The following is a 15,672-nucleotide window of genomic DNA, read 5'->3' as shown; positions in this document are numbered from 1 at the left end:
TTGATTTCTGATTTGCATGTGCTTGTTTTAATGCATTTTCCATGAGGGAGCGAGCGAGCAAGTGAGGAATGCGGATCACTCTCCAGGTGTGAAAGCCTCCTGCTCTCGGAGCCGTAGTGTCTGGGTTTCACGCGTTCATCGGTGGTGATGCCAGATGCTGAGGAGAAGGCTGGCGACTGCGAGACCAGCATGCATGCCTTTCTGTCCTGTTGTCATCACGGAGGCGGGGGTACAGAGCTCTCGGCCAGTCTGAGCAGATCTCAGACCTTCAGCCTGAACCAGCAGGAGTCTCTTGACTCCCAAAGACCTGCCCAGTCTCTCTGCCTGAATGTCAGACCATCTGGGCGAATCTGTACCATTAGAATCCGTGGTCGCTGGCCGGCTTCACATAACCATTCCAAATTTACAGTCTCCTATAACTCACTCCATGCTCACATTTGGAAAAGTTAGTGTAATTTCAAAGCACATTGTGTCCCTCCTCTGCGTCCAAATGTGAGTTTGGAGCCAATCCCCACTAGGCTGAAGGAGGATATGGGGGTCAGAAATCTGATTTTCATTGACCAAAAAAAAAAAAAAAAAAATTGAAATTAAGCTATTTAAATGGGTTTTCAATTACAAGGTTCCCAGGGTGAATTTAATTATGAATCTTCCTCATTTGGAGAACCAGACCAACACTCTTACACCAATAATTATTTAGCATTATGGTTTTATGTATTCCTGTTACCTCTTATTGGCTAATGGAATGAAGTTTGATTTTTTTAAAAATGAAATTTGCTTGCTAAGAAATTTGCATGAAATACAGCTTTTGGTTTAAGTCACACTGTCAAATTGCTACTCTTTGCCAAAGAGACACTTTAAGAATACAGTGAATTGAGGATGTCAGAAAACAGACCCACATTTTCCCCCCACTCTTCAAACATGGTATCTGATTACTTACTTTTACATACTGTTATTGGGAAAGTCTTTGAGTAACTGGACTGTGACTGTTTACCATGATTTCTTTCCTAGCCTTAAACAAAATTAACATTTTCTTTAATAGTTCTCATATGTAGATTTTTAACTCAGTGTATACCATTGGGATTAATTTGTGTGTTCTTGTGTGTGCATGCTGTACCTAAACTTTATCCCTTTCTTCTCTGACTTTATAATTGCAGTTTGAAAGCCATCTATTAAATAGGATGATCTAACCCACCAGGCAGGTTTTGTTACACTGAAACCATCCATTTTGAGCAAAGAGCTAATGAACTTTTAAGGCAAGGTTCACACGGGTCTTGACCCCCCTGGTAATATTTCATATAAGGTTACTGGTGGGAGAGAAATCAAATTTCAGCTGTGAACATGATTGACAGGTGAAAACTGGGAAGAGAGAGGCATTTGGCCAGATGGGGACGTTGGGTAGGAGAACAATTCCTCAAAGTTACTCTGTGATATTAGATATTATAACCGGATATATGAAAAGTTTAATATGTGATACTCTTGGGAGAGTTACTTAGTTTATTTTCAGAAAGTCACTTTGCTTAAGAGATTTCAGTCCTGAAAGCCAGAAATGGGCAACCAGTAGTTTTCTGCTCTCCTGTTGATTTCTGTTATGTACAACTTCACGGCTTATTTCTGGCCATTTTCTAGATGAGAGTCTGAGAATTAGATTAGAAGCCATTTGAGGAGGCATTTAATTACCTTTTATTTATTCTCAGAAACATAGTCTAGATTATATTATGGTTCTTGGTATTATTACAAAATAGTGATCCTAAGGACTGTCACCAACAGATGAAATGCTCCATTTCTGTAGCATCTCTTGATCTTAACATTTTCCACTAGTGCATGCTTCAGCTTAATACACGCAAGTCTGCCCAAGTGCGTGATTTGTCAAGGTCGTGCCTTCTAAGGAAGGACTTCTAACATGCCAAGACAACAATGCTCTCACAGTGCTCTCTGATGTCAGTTTTTCCATGGTAGCACCCCTGGGTCAGGTGTCACATTAGCATCATTGCCATGGAAACAGGTGATGATGTTGCGTGACCCTAAGGCCAAGGGTGGCTTTGGAATTCACCTCAGAGACTGTCTCTTAGGGTGAATTGTCAAAAGGAGATTAACAGCTACTCATAGCTTGCACCAAAATTGAAAGGAGGTAGGCCTTTAATACATGCTCTTTCGTCTTGTGTGCTGAAACACTAATTTCAGGGGGAGGTGGTGGCCCTGAGCCAGCTGATGTGTCTGCTCTACCGTTACAGATGTTCCTGACATTCTCTCAGACCCACCTGGATGCATCCGAGCCTTAACAGAGCCGCCCTGGGCAGGGCAGGTGGGACACACACACACACAGGGGAGAGGCCTGTTGGTAGCTCTTCCGCTGCCCGTGGGAGATTCCTGATGGAATCTATAAACAGCTCTGCCCCGGGTTCTAAGTGCCCATCAGGTTTTCTCTCTCCCCAATCTCACAGTTAGCTGGAAATGTTTTATACTGACTGTACCATCGCCAATGTGAATTCTAACCAACGTAAGGGAGGCTTTACTCTGTTACGAGCTGGGTTATAAACAAAAACACAGTAAAAGGACTCCGGAATCTCGTTTCTATTTTGTATAACGTGTCCTCCCACATTGCTGCCCGTGATCACCCAGAAATAAAATGCAAGCATGGATGCCTGATATCCAGTGTCCATGTGGGCTCCTGAGCACAGCTGTTTAATTCAGACATAGAATTACAGATGCTGTTACCGTTACTTCCCTCGCAGAGTCCATCAACGTATTTTAACAGAAATGGTGAATCAGGTGTTCTCAGGCAAAGGCCGTGTGAAACACACAGGACGCAAGTGTTCCCTTCCATTGCCTGTGTTTGAAAAGCCCGCGTGAGAACAGTGGCTGGTCTGGACCCTGGCTTCACTGCAGACCCTTCAGGGCCTCTCAGTACTCAGCTTGCAGAGTAAGTGCCCCACCTCGGAGGCCAGCAAAGAGTCGGGTGCTGTCTGGCATGCAGATTTGGAGAGTGGACCAACCCCTCAGGGATTCCAGGAGTGTGTCTTAAGCAGATGACATCACAGTATGTGCTGGCACTGAGAAAGGAAGGGGAAATAATTCTGTTTAAACTGTTTTAGTACCGGGGCTTCCCTTATCAAATTGTTTGTTGTTGTTGTTTGTTTAGATAGCCACCCCACCCCCCTTCCCACACAAGGCTGCTTGATGTCCTTTCCGTGGACACTGGCCCCACTAGTGAGCAGGTTTAATCAATCAATTATGGCAAAGCAAGTACAGGGCAACCAGCTTAATGAAGTCCCATTATTTTCAGTGATCCTTAGGATGCTATTGAAGGGGCTATCTTAAAGAAAGAAACATTATGCATTCATTTGGTGGGGGCAAGTGGGCGGGGGGCGGGGAGAAGGATTTTTGCACACAAGTATAGCACTCGTTATTTAAAACAAAACGATGCTTCTGTCAAGAGCATTCCTTCTAAAAGCACACATTCAGTCACCTGCCAGAATCTCAGATTTATTGCTGCCGTTCACAGATGCCAATGTTGAAACTCTCTTCGCCTCCAGCTTGCTGAGTCTTTCATTTCCTCGATCCAAAAATCACTGTAAAGTTGTTGTTTAGCGTCTGCATTTTTTGCTTTTCCTGGCACCTAATGAAATTATCAGCAATAAATGAGCTATGCAGAAGGGTTGGTTTTGCTTTTATTTTTTATTCCCCCTCCCTTTTTTTTTCTTTTTTGCAGTATTTGGAAAATGCTGGGACAAGGGTAAGACAGTGGCAGAATTCAGAGTGCCTCTCTTTCCAGCATCTACGGGAAACGTAATAAAGCCATTAGCATTTATATCATTTCAGATGGGAATTAATACTGGGGAAGGGAGGGGGAGGGAGTGTCAGGTGTTGAGTGGGCAAGTCAGACCAGCTGTGGGAACTACAGTTATTGTCACTGGAGACAACACAACCCTGACCTCCCTTATAAGCTGCTGGAAGATATTAACACCTAATTATCAAGCCAGGGGTGCATCTTACACCTTAATCACTGGTGAGGTGAAAGTGACAAAAAAAGAGGAAGAGAGTTGTTTTCCATGCTCCTTTCAGCAAGCATCCATCCTCTAATAAGGGGTCATCCACTTGCAGCAAGGGACGATTTCCTTTTAGTCCTTTCAGGCTATAGAAAAGCACAGTAACTTCATTTGCTAGCAGGTAGGCAGTGGAGGTGAGAATCGAATTGATCTGAAATTGACCCCGAGGTCACTGCCTCCTTTAAATTGGGTGCTACAGACAAAGTTTCTTTTCTTCTTCTCTGGCTCCTGCCAGCAGCCAAGCAGTCTTCAGTCATTGGGGTGGGGGTGGGGAGACTGTTAGCAATTATTTAAAGGGATTCTGACACCAGGGTTGAACCCCTACCCCAAACTTAATCCAAGTGGAGACTTTTTTTTTACGGATAGTGGTTAATTAAAGGGCTTGAGCCTCCCCTGATGGTGTGTCTCTGGCTTGTTTATATTTTAAAATGAGGTTCATTCCTGATGCACAAGAAATGGCAGGGGGAAGCTGACAGCCAGGGTCTCTTACTGGGCTGACTAGAATAGGGAATATAATTTTCTGTTTCCTTTTACATTTTCTCTTCCTTATTTCACCCCCGCCCCCGCCCCCTTTCTAATGGAACCATTCAAGTCCTTTCAAAGCATCTTGGGGTGCATAGATACGTCCGACAGTGCTGGAAATCCTGCACTGCTTTTCAGAAGGCCAGGGCACTCTGCTGGGCACGCAGGCCTGGCCTTGCTCTCTGCCCAGCGGTGAGGGTCGCCGGGAGGGAGCAGAAATCCCCTTCACCGATTTTGATCTTCTGGACCCCAGTTGAGAAGCACTGTCTTGTTCCTTCGCTTCAGTGGATAGTGCCTACTGGCGGTTCTGTCCTGATGCTCAAAGACTATTGCGTTATTCCTTTTCCCCAGACTTCCCACCGCCCCCCCCCACCCCCTCCTTCTTCTCCTTCTCTTTTTCTCCTTTTAAAGTCCCGAAGCGAAGTAGTTCCTCACCACTGCGTTGTAGAAGGAAAGCGCACGTACTTTGTTGTTTGGAGATCTGGACCAGAGCTTTCCCTTCCAGGGAAGGAAAAGTGGTTTCGGACAGGACAGACAGGCTTTCTGGAAGCCTCGGGGCTGCTTTGCAGCCGGGGAGGAGAGCTCCCAGCAGCTGCTAGAGATCCACCACGCATGCGCACGCGAGGCCCCACGGCATCACTTTCTTCCCCGGGAGGCAGGGCCTTCCCACGTGCTTGGCGCTCTGCTGGTCCAGTGAAGCCCGTGGACGCAGAACGCGCTGCTTTCAGTCTTCCCCAGCTTAGTTGTGGGGGATTAAATTCTTGGTAAAAAATGGGATGCATTCGAAACACACTCGTCTCCACGGGGACCCTGGTTAATTAAAATGTTACCTCTGTTGGCGCTCCTCTGCTTCCCCTGTAGCATCCTGAGTAGCCCTGGTGGAAAACGCCCCAAGGTCGGTGTAACCAAATGGCACGTGACCCGCACGTGCGGTAAGCCCTCCCTGCACGTGTGTGGGCGGAGAACCCGCCCAGCTCCCAAACTGCGAAGTCTTGAGTTGCTGCGTTTGGGTCTTGCCACCGGGTTCCTGCTCCAGAGCAGGTTCCCTAGTCCTCCAGAGCTTGGAGCTTTCAGCAGCAGCAAGCACTGTGACGGTCACCCGGCTCCCCACAGGAAAAAGAAAAGTAAGGAAGGATTTTGTTCTATTTTATTTCCATCCTATTTTATTCGAGCCAGATCATATTAGGAACGAAAACCTTTTCATCCCTGTTGCTAAGAAATTTGCATTTTTTAAGGCACTGATGTGGGTGCGATGGCCGGAGGTGCAGGAGGAGGAATTCTGATCCTCCAAGACGTTTCTATCTTTACTCAACGTTTTACAGTGTCGTTCACATTGTGCGACGTCTCCTGATACAATTAGGGGGGGAAGAAAGTCATGGTTAATGACCAGATGTGTCACTTTAGGGAAGATGGGTTCCAAGTGTGTGATTGCATTGTAAATCCATCAGGTGTTACTTTCCAAGCTATTGAGGCCGCAGTTATTCTGAGAATGCATCTTTTTACTATTTCTTTAAAATTTACTTGGGATCAAGTCACTGTCTGGTTTCAACTCGAGGATCCCCCACCCAACTTTTTTTCTTTTCTTCTTTTTTCACCCTTTTTTGGTTTGGCCATTGCAAGCTGCAGTAGTGATCTGTAATTTATAATCAAAGTTTGGTATTGTTAAACTGTAAAATCTGACTTTGGGGTTTTGCTCATAAAATAAATATTTGAAAAAAAAATAGCAATGAGGCTTGTACAGTAGAGGCAATGTCAGTACATATATATCTTATATATGAGCATATATGTATGTATTTTTTCTTGGAGACTGTTAAGATGGCCCTGAAATATCATCTTACAAAACTGAGGACGTCTGTCGATATCCATATGAGGATACCGCGATAAGAATATAAGCACATCTTCTTCAATGAACTTTAAATTTGTTTTGTTAAGTCCGTTCATCATTCACATTAACTGCTTCTTTCAGTTATATTATTTTGGCCCTAAAGAGCTAGTGTATATATGCTTGAGTCCTCTGTAAGCTGTAGTGTGCCTTAGCTAGAGAGACTTTTTTTCCCTTTCTTCTAACAAGGAAGCTCATTTAGAAAGAAATGTTTATGTGAAGCGCTTGTCAGTTGGCATTTTTACTGGGTTGCTAACCCAAAGGTAAAATATAAAGCCATGTCTTCTCCTCGCCGGCTTGTTGTTACTAGAAGGGTCGCTCCCTTGTTAGCTTGATAAATAATTTTACTAGGGGGACTGTGCTGTATTTTTATGCTTGCTGTCTATTTTCTGCTTGCTGCAAATAAATTTCTGTACTCTGAGGGCACTAAAACTCCAAACACATGGTATTTTCCCATTTCGCTGCTGGTTGCCTGAAATATTTATTCCATCTCATGTTTTTAATTAATTTTTTAAAGGAAAAAGTAATTTGTGATTAATATCAAGCAAAAGTTAGCCCTTTATTTCTCAGGACTATTGGGTTTGAATCTGAAAGTGTAGTTTTTTGAAAGGCTTTGTGCATCAAACCCTGTTTTGTATCTGTCACATTGAAGATGAGAGTTATTTATATGGGGGTATCTGGAAGTTTTCTCATTATAGACTTCCTTGTATGTCTTTCCAACTTTAAGTATTAAACTGTTACTATGAAAAATGAAAAGGGGTATAGAATTCTACTTAGAAATAGGACACTACACAATAAAATCTTTACATTTGAAAAATAATACAGTGTATGAAAAAGGAGATGACATTGATCATAGATATCAATAGAGCTATCAGCGTCTGAGGCCTTGAGACTTGGGGTTCATGAGTACGGAGAAGAGATTGGTGTGGGTTAGTCACTGGGGCAAAATGGGAGGTTCCCTGGCACAAACGTAAATAAACAAACCCTAAAATGTTCCAGTAAAATAAAACACAATAATAAAAGAGCGTGTTCTATAAATTTCAAGCCCAAAGAACACTACGTATAATAGAGGTACAGTATGTTTAATGAAAGAAGGACGTTCATGCACATTGGCCAAGCAAGTGATCATTTTAAGTCAGTGCCAGATCATCTCATTAATTGAAATACGAGTTTTTCAAAGCAGATCTTCTGCTAGTGTTTTGCTCATTAGCAGGGTCTTATTTTCTGAAGCTGGAAAATAGTTTTACAAAGGTACCAGAGACATACACTTGAACCCAGAATGCCAGCTCGTGTAACCAGGATATTGGGGAGACTGCGTTAGAGGTTATTTGGAGTTCAGGTTTTGGGAAGATCGCCAAAAGGAATGGAACAGTGTAGAAGAAGGGGCAGTAGACTTCCATATTGGTTGCTGAAACATGTATGTATCTTATCAAATGCATACAGAGCTTGTTTTCCAATCCCACTTTTCAGGGATTTCAGAAATGAACTAGGTTTTGAGCTTATGACTTTTATTTTTTCCCTTTAACTCTGCAGTTACAGAAACTTTATGAGAGTCAGATTTTTAAACAGTGACTGCAGAGCTGATGGTTACCATTTCCTCTAGTCCCTTCGGGGTGGTCACCTGTTAGTCAGACCTTAGAGAAAACTTCTGTGGAGTTGGAGACCGTGATGCTCCTCCATCTGTCATCCTCTGAATGACCCGTCCTTTGATGGTCATCCAGAGCTTCACATTGATTGAGCATCTCTGGTAGCCAGGACCTATGCCATCACTGATCCTCAGAGCAGCTAGAGGGAGGGTTACTTTAATCCCCTTTATAGAGATGTAGAAACTCAGGCCTAGGAGCAGTTCAGACATGGTTTGACCTACACCACAAGCATGCGGGGATTTCTAGCTGGACACCATGCCACCTCTCCTCAGCCAGCTTACTCTCTCTTTCCTGGTTAAACAGCTCAGCGTTTAACCTCAGCACGGGTATTGCAGGCTCATTTGCCCTCTCCTCCTTGGTCATCCTCTTCTGAGTGGGGTTGAATGATGCCTAGAAGAAAATGTTTTATAATCTGAGAAGGATCTAGAAGATTGGGGCTAGCCCTTCACATGATCTTGACCCTAAGGACTCCTCTAGCTCCAAAAAAAATGAATGATCCTGTGGTTTTGATGGTGGTAGGTCACGGAGCAGCCTTTTCCTACTCAAAGATAAAGATTGTCATTTCAAGAGCATTTAAAAAATAATAGATGGTACGTTTCCTTAATACCCTATAATGTGTAAAGTGTCAGGTGCACAATTGACACTCAGGAAATTGCTGGATAGTGAAGATAAATCAGCGTTAAATCACTCCATTGAAAGCCCCATTTAATAAAAAGTTGTCAGCAGAATCTGTAGTCACATGAAAAAGGATACACAACTTCTGCATCTGTAAAATCGGGATGGTCCCTCAAAGGTTTCTGCAGGGGATTAAACACGATAATGTACGCAGGGCACCTGGCAGAGTGAACATCCTGCTGTACTTGGCCCCTATCCGTGTTCTATGGAGTAAAACTTTGACCTTGACACCAACTTTGACCTGATTTGTTTTCCAAGAACTTTGTGATTATGATCCTGGACACCTTCCCTCTGCTTTAAAATAAGTGCTGCCACCACTGGAAAATGGAGAAGAATCTAGAACCGTCATTTATCTGCCCTCCCCCTGGAAAAATACCACCACTCCTATTTTTTGAAGGTGTGCTTGGGAAGTTCTGTGGCCAAACATTTAGGGAACATTATGGGTTAGACCAAATGAAACATTTAATTTTGCTTCCGTCCATCTCAGAGCCTTTAAGTGCTCATATGTATCATGATCCTCCATAGCGAAGGACCAACGTGGATGACACACAGCATCTTCCAAATTTATATGAACAGGGAGCCTGGTTTCTAATCAACCATCTCCTGGAAATAACAGTAAGGCGGTTTTGAAAAAATGGTTGGCTAGATAAAGAAGTCTTGACTTCCTTATTTTATTTAGTACTAAAGGACCTCTTTCGTAATTTCCTCCTATGAAGCCCATATTCTCAAGGATTCATTTGTAATTCTGTGTGTTTGTTTTATTAATCAGAGCCCTCTGTGAAAGCTCTCGGGCTTCTGATCAGCAGGAGAAGTGGTATAATTCCACTGATGTATATGCAATCAAAAGCAAGGACAACCTAATCATGTGGGTTATCCTATAGGTCTTTCCAATGATAGTAGTGGCTCATGGGTGCCGTAACTGCCTTCATGGGCTCCCTGTGGGCTTTTAGGATACCAGGGTGGGATCCTCTGCTCTGGTTAAAAATCCCAGGACTGCTGTCAAATTCAACCTGGCCCTCTGTGGTTGGATGAGCCTCCTAAGGGACTTTGAGGTTCTGGAAGGAGCCCATTAGTTCCTTAGAATCTCAGACATAAAAAAACTCTGCCTTTAGGGTTCTGTCCCTTGGTTGTAAGGATACAGGTGTATATTAAGGGCATGAAACCCAAGGTGGAAGAGGTCTCATTCTCTGTCCCTCCTTCCTCCCTTTTCTCTGTTTGCATACCTGCTTCATTCTCCCTGCAGAAGGCAGGCAGGCTTTTTTGCTTTGGAGTACTCCTGATTCCCATGCTCTGCCCTAAACATCCTGGGGCAGAGGTGGTCAGCCCCTCTGCTGGCCTGTTCTCAGAAGAGATAGCTGATTGGTTCACCTGGGTGAGGTGTCTAGCTTTTGTCCAATCAGCACTGTCTAGGGGTGGGTCTTTATGTCCAGCTGCTGCTTAATCACATTTTCTGAGAATGGGATTCTGCAGGGGTTGGGAGATGGGCGTGTCCCAGTATGGGGGAGGGAAACTGGTACCCAGGAGTCCTGTGCATCATTTAGGGAGATAGGAATGAGTAGAATTAGGGCATGAATAGGTCTCTGAACCTAGAGACTAGGAGACTGGGTTTCAACCTTGGATTCACCTATGGAGCTTTAGAAAATGTTGATGCCCTGCACCAGACCAGTTAAACCAGAACCTCCAGGGGCTGGTGGGGCTCAGGCATCAGTATTTTTTTTTTTTTTTAATTAATTCCCAGTGATTCTAAAGCACAATCAGGATTGAGAACTCCTAGTAGAAGTGTCCAGGGACACAGTTAGTTATGGAGACCCAGAAAGTGAAGAAGCCACTGGTGAATTTCCCTTGTTTTATCGTATTTCTTACAAGTCAGCGCTTTGAAGGTCCAGTTTAATATTAAAAGGGAGGAACAATTGCTTTGTGTCTTTTCTGCTTCCTCTGGTCTTCCCAGTCCTCTATTAGCATCAACTATGTTTTCCTTTTTTTTAAAATAAGGGCTAGGGCAGTCAGATAAGGCACACAGGGAAAAGAAACCCAAGTTGATGTCCAGAAGCCTCGATTTTACACCTGCCGTGGCCACTAAACAAACAGCCTTGTGACCTGGGCAGGCCGCATTGCCCTCATGTGCCCTGCTGTGCTTAATTCCTGTCTTTTGGGAAACAGGTCAGTTGAGTTCAGATCAGAGGCCTTCTGCGAGTCTACACAATCAGCTAAAGCACCAGTTGGTCAGGGACCCAGAACGTAAACCAAGAGAGATCCTGAGGGTTTTGAGCTGGCACAGTAGCTCATTTCAAACGTGTGATGGTGTTTTTCACAAATTCTGCATGGAAAAGAAGAGAGTGTATTTAGTTGTCAGGTTCCAAAGACAAATGCCATCTGAATTATTGGCACACACTTCTGCAATTACTGATGAGATGTTTATATTATTGGTCATCATTACCAGCAGGCACTTAGTTAGCGGGCCGTTGGGGTGGGTGGTGGTAGACACAGGACTGAGGAAGATGCCGCTGGCTGGAATTAACCAAGATGTGTAATCACGCGCTGTCAGGCACATGGATTCTCCCCTAACACACAGCGTTAAGCCATGCAAAACAGCCACTCCAGGGGTGCGCTTCAGTCTACCTTATCAGTTTCTCGTCTTCTCTTGGGCTCTCAACTCTGTGAGCCTGGAGTTCAGGCCTCATTTATTTTTGTGTCCAGCCTAACTCTGTCCCAGCGCGCAGCACACAGCGTCTCTGTCTCACATCCCGCCGGGAAAGTGGCAGGTTGGACCTGAATTCGGTGCGCAGAGAACAAGAGCCTCAGAAAAGTTCCTTACACGACGGAGGCGACATCTTAGCGATCTGTCGAAATGAGAGGTTGTTCTCTTAATCCTCTCCTGGCTTTTCCATAGACCCATATCCTGACATTTCCTTGACAGTTTCATGGGCTGAGTTTCCTTTCCTGGGCAGCTTGTTAAATATAGTCTGCTCCAGCCCTATTTCTTAATGTCCTCTTTTGGAGAGCTATTGGAAAATAGACCCTTTTGCTCCAACTGGTTGGGCGACAAAGTTGTTATGCTTTATTTTAAGATTTAAATCAACGAACACTTCATTTTGTACCTGCTATACACATGAATAAGAATTTGGTGTTGAAGGATTCAGCATAGTTCTTGCTCTCAAGATTTATTGGATGTAGACAGTTAAAAACAATAAATGCTGGTCCTGTTTGTTAAACCCTTTCCCAAAACTATGGAATTTGTGAAAGGTGGAGGGGTTGATTTTGTGAACACCACAAGGCAAAAGCTACAAAGGTAGCAAAGAGAAACTAGTCTTGTTGTTTGTTTGTTTGTTTAACTTACGAAAGAGAAGATCTTCCTTAGCCTGGAGGAAATCCAGATTGATACATTTGGCTACATAAGCATTTATAACCAACACGTAGGGAATTCACCAGGAACAAAATCAAAGGCCAAACAAGCCAATGGGGAAAATCACAACCCACGAGATGGTCACAGACCCAATTTCCTTAATTTGAAGATCTAGTAAATTCAAAAGAAAGAAGGCAAACCACCTGATAGGCAGATGACAACTTTTAGAAAAAATAAATACAAATGACCAATAATATATGAAACTTCATTCATCTCACTCATCACCAAATAATAGTAATAATAATCTCTTTGGAGTGGAATGTGGGGCAGTGGGCAATCTTACACAGTATTGTGAGCCTTTAGGACAATATCTTGGTGGTGGTGGTGGTTGTGGTTTAGTTGCTAAATCATGTCTGACTGTGGCCCACCAGGGTCCTCTGTCCATGGGATTTACTAGGCAAGAATGCTGGAGTGGGTTGCCATTTCCTGCTCCAGGGGATCTTCCCGTCCCAGAGATCAAGCCCCAGTCTTCTGCAGTGCAGGTAGATTCTTTACCGACTGAGTCACCAAGAAAGACCCTGGACATCTTGGGGGGGGAGGCGCTAATTTTTATAATATTTAATAGCACAGAGTATTCACAGACTGAATCTTAGTTCAGTACAGCAGTGTGGGCATAGCTGGGGTAAACTGTGTGTGTCTCTATGTGAGTTGGGGAGGAAGGATTGTCCTGGACATTGACCAAGATGGGTAAACAGGGGTCCCATGGAGAAGAAATTGCAAGGCCAGGCCAAAGAGGACATGGAATCCGAAGACAGAAAAGCACAAGACAGAAATGAACTGGGTTGGCTGGTGCCCTGACAGTTGGTGTGTTTCCTTTTTCTGAAGCCACTTCTGCCCAGCACTCATTTTTACAAAAGTAAAACCATCCAGGTGTAGCCCTTCGTCTTCATCAATCCATTCACTCCACACTTCCCACGGGGTGAAAGAATCCTGTGTGTTAAGGAGTTAACGGAGCACTGGCAGTGGACCCTCTGTTCCAGCCCTTTTCTGTATCATCTGCACCGTCACAGCCAAAAGTGTTTGCAAGAAGAGAGGGAGGGGCATTTTTTAGAGAACTGTGTGGGGATTTTCGTCACGTGTCTATCATTAACATCAGTCACAGAAGCAAGGCAGAAATGCCTGGTAAGTTCCTGCACCCGCCGCTTTGAAAAAGGTCCCCTCTGGTTTGGCTACCAGGCTCCCCTCCATGGATACAGGATTCAGGGGCTTTGAAGTCGGTTGTGGAAATTTCACTGCTTTCTTTGACTCCAGCAGATTGCTCCAAAATGCTACAAATGTGGGGAAAAAAAAAAAAGACTAAGGGAGTTTTAGTAGCAGTTTAGAGGTACAGTCCTCTTAAGCCATTGACAGAAAAATGTATTTATTCTTTCAGTTTTTAATTGGGGAGTGATATGTTAAAATACAGCAATGTCACTGCAGTCTGCTCTTAGGAAGAGGAAGATGAAGAGTGAGTTGGGTGCTGGGTGGTGAGAAAAGGGGTAGATTTTGCAGCCCTAGTTCTTTGAACTTGTTGCAGAGGCCAAGCTGCCTGCAGAGAAATTGTGTAAAACAGATTTTGCCCAGTGTGGTTGAAAAGCGTTTCCAACAAGGGGACAAGCGTTTCCAAGGTGAACCTGAATCTGACTGGATGTTGAGGCAAGTTTCCTATGCTGAGCTGGGAAATCCAGCAGGGACGCAGGCGAGGACAGGAGGGGAGATCCCAGCCCACCCATCCAGGGGCAGGGCTTCCAGGTGCGCTTGACACTTTGCCTTAAGAGTTCTCCTTTTTCAGGAAAGATACTTGGACTTGGGTGCAATTTCTGAAAATGTCCCTGAAGTTATTTTATCCCCATGATATGCTAAGACTGTAACGAATTAGAAAAAAATATATATATGGGGTAGGAGTATGCCCACCAGAAGCATCCAGGCTTCAGCTGCCACCTCCATACATGTCAGGATTTGGCACACACCAGAGGCTCTCACACTCGTTTTGTTTTGTTACAGCAGAGGAAGCGTTTGTAAAATGAATGGTTATGCGGGATCACTGGGTACAAGAGAAGTGAGTAGTTTGCGGGGGGAGTGACTCCTGAACCCCAAGTTTTGGGCCCTTCTCTCTCTACCCCGTAGGTCTCCTAGGTATCTGCAGTCCAGTTTGAATACCTTTTGGGAGTCCTTCTCTAAGGGAATGCCAGCTCAGCAGTCTTTGCTATAACAAAGGACCGAGTCCCTTCACTGGAAACACTCAGCTCAGGGGTTTGTCAGGGTGTTGCAGACATCGGTGTCAGACCCTTCCAGCTTTGTCATTTTGGGAAAGTCTCTTCCCTTCCAGGTGGTCATGACAGAACCATCTCCTCTTACATGGGTTAAATCAACAAGTCACGGCAGCTGCTGAGTATGATGCCATCTCTCAGGCAGTGGCAAAAGCGACCAGTGATAACTGTGTCTCCTTTGGCTCAGAAACATTAAGCATCCCTCTTCCCGGCATTCAAGGCGATCCCATGGTCTAGTTAGCCACAGCTGACCACATCCTCCTTTTTATTTTCCCTGTACCATTTCCTCTGCCTGTGACAGGTTCCTCTGAAAGGAACTTTTCCCCTTTATGCTCCGCACTCAACTCAGATCCAGGACCCTTGCGTTGTACCCCTTACACTTGGCACGTCGCACAGGGCATCGGGCACAGCCTACTCCCAGTGGACGTTTGCTGGACTGACTATCGTTGGCCGGCTCTCCCGGGGGCCCATTGTACGCATCTCTTTCAGTTCCACATTCGGTGACTTCACGTGGGTGGCAGCCTCCTGAGGTCAGCCACGGTGGGAATACCTGCAATACAAGCGCTGCTGAAACCTGGCCCCGTCTCTGGCCTCCATCCTCTGCTAAAGGTGTTAAATTCTCAGCAGCACACCACTGCCTGAGATGCTCAGATGGAAAAAAAAAAAAGGAGATTGAGCAGAGCAGGATGGAATGTATCAGATGCATCACTCACGTCGCTGCTCTGATGGTAACACAGAAGCAGCGGCGAAGGGGAGCTCACCCTGGGCGGGAGGCAGCAAATAAGGACCCCAAAGGATGGAGAGGTTGTGGGCGTGCAGGAAGAAGTGGCAGGCAATTCCAGGCCGTGGGACAGGTCGGGAGAGGACACAGCCAGGTTAATGAGGGAGTGACCATGGGCTTTGCAGAGGGTGGCGAAGGTGATGGGCTTGCCCAGGGCAGAGGAGTGGTAGGTGAATAGCAGGACACCCGTAGAAGGCAGTGGCTGGAGGGAGGCGATAAGACCTCAGAGGATGCTTAGATGTTGTTGAAGGGGAAGTTGAATTCCATTTCCTCCTGCAGTGATGATTCTGTTACCTTGCAGATACGTCTGACTTAACGCAAAGCATTCGCCTGCCAATTTCAGTGGCCTCCTTCACCTCTTGAGCGGGTGCAGAGTCCAACTAAAGAGTTTTCAAAACGTTTTGAGATTTAGGTGAATTGATGAAAGAGGGAACCCAAAAAGGGAACAGCGAGAGGAGCTGGGCTCTG

At 44.9% G+C, this 15,672-nt stretch overlaps 1 protein-coding gene across 3 annotated transcripts in view; it reads left to right on the top strand.

Moving 5' to 3' along the window:
- MAF (MAF bZIP transcription factor) overlaps nucleotides 1-15,672 on the top strand; it is a 347,890-nt gene that overhangs the window by 14,179 nt on the left and 318,039 nt on the right. Inside the window, exon 3 of one of the 3 annotated variants that reach the window (XM_065925074.1) lies at nucleotides 2,232-3,647. The exons of 1 other annotated variant lie outside the window; for it this stretch is intronic. The gene's annotated coding sequence lies outside the window, so the exon portion shown is untranslated. Of the gene's footprint in view, nucleotides 1-86; nucleotides 3,648-15,672 lie in introns of those variants that run through there. One more of the 3 variants, XM_065925075.1, reaches the window with a different exon arrangement.

Source organism: Muntiacus reevesi, chromosome 2 (assembly GCF_963930625.1).
Source record: "Muntiacus reevesi chromosome 2, mMunRee1.1, whole genome shotgun sequence".
NCBI lineage: Eukaryota > Metazoa > Chordata > Mammalia > Artiodactyla > Cervidae > Muntiacus > Muntiacus reevesi.
This window is presented reverse-complemented; position numbering and strand designations above follow the sequence as displayed.